Raw genomic sequence first — 777 nt, 5'->3', positions numbered from 1 at the left:
CTAGATCGAGGCCACAAGCTGGCCACAGACTTCCCACAAACAGGCCTCAAATCCCTCCTGGATTTCTGCACTGTCAACACATGCTTCCGTACAAAAACACTACTTACCGACAATACAGTGGCCCCACTAATGGGATACAGACTCAGTGGTATCCTGGCCAAGTCTAGGACATTTACCCCATGGACAATAACCTCCCAAGGACAATTACCCCTGAGGACAACAGATGATGATTAAAAACTTCTTAATGTATTGTGGTAATTGTCCTAGGGGCTAGTTGTCGTCTGGAGGAATTGTCCTATGGAGGGCAATTGTCCTAGGAGGGTAAATGTCCTGATACGATCCTGACCACCCCTTACTCTGGACAAACTGCAGGACAACACATCACCCTATACCGGAGATATGTCGATGATGCCATCGTCTCAACCAAATTCAGGGATTAGGTAATCAAGGACCATAATGTCTTTAACGCCCTTCACCACAACATCCAATTCGACATTGAACACACAGCCGCAAATGGCTCGCTAAGCCCCTTAGACTTCAACATATCTTTCACATCGGGACATACCACAATTTGCTTCTTCAAGAAAGAGGCGAAGAAAGACATCTTCCTCCATTCGGATTCAGCATACCCACAAACATTTTATTTCTGATCTATCTATCTATCTATCTATCTATCTATCTATCTATCTATCTATCTATCTATCTGTCTGTCTGTCTGTCTGTCTGTCTGTCTGTTTGTCCATCTGTCAATCTCTCTCTCTCTCTCTTTACATATAT

This window comes from Octopus bimaculoides, chromosome 17, assembly GCF_001194135.2.
Source record: "Octopus bimaculoides isolate UCB-OBI-ISO-001 chromosome 17, ASM119413v2, whole genome shotgun sequence".
NCBI classification, from domain to species: domain Eukaryota; kingdom Metazoa; phylum Mollusca; class Cephalopoda; order Octopoda; family Octopodidae; genus Octopus; species Octopus bimaculoides.
Note: the sequence above shows the minus strand (reverse complement) of the source record.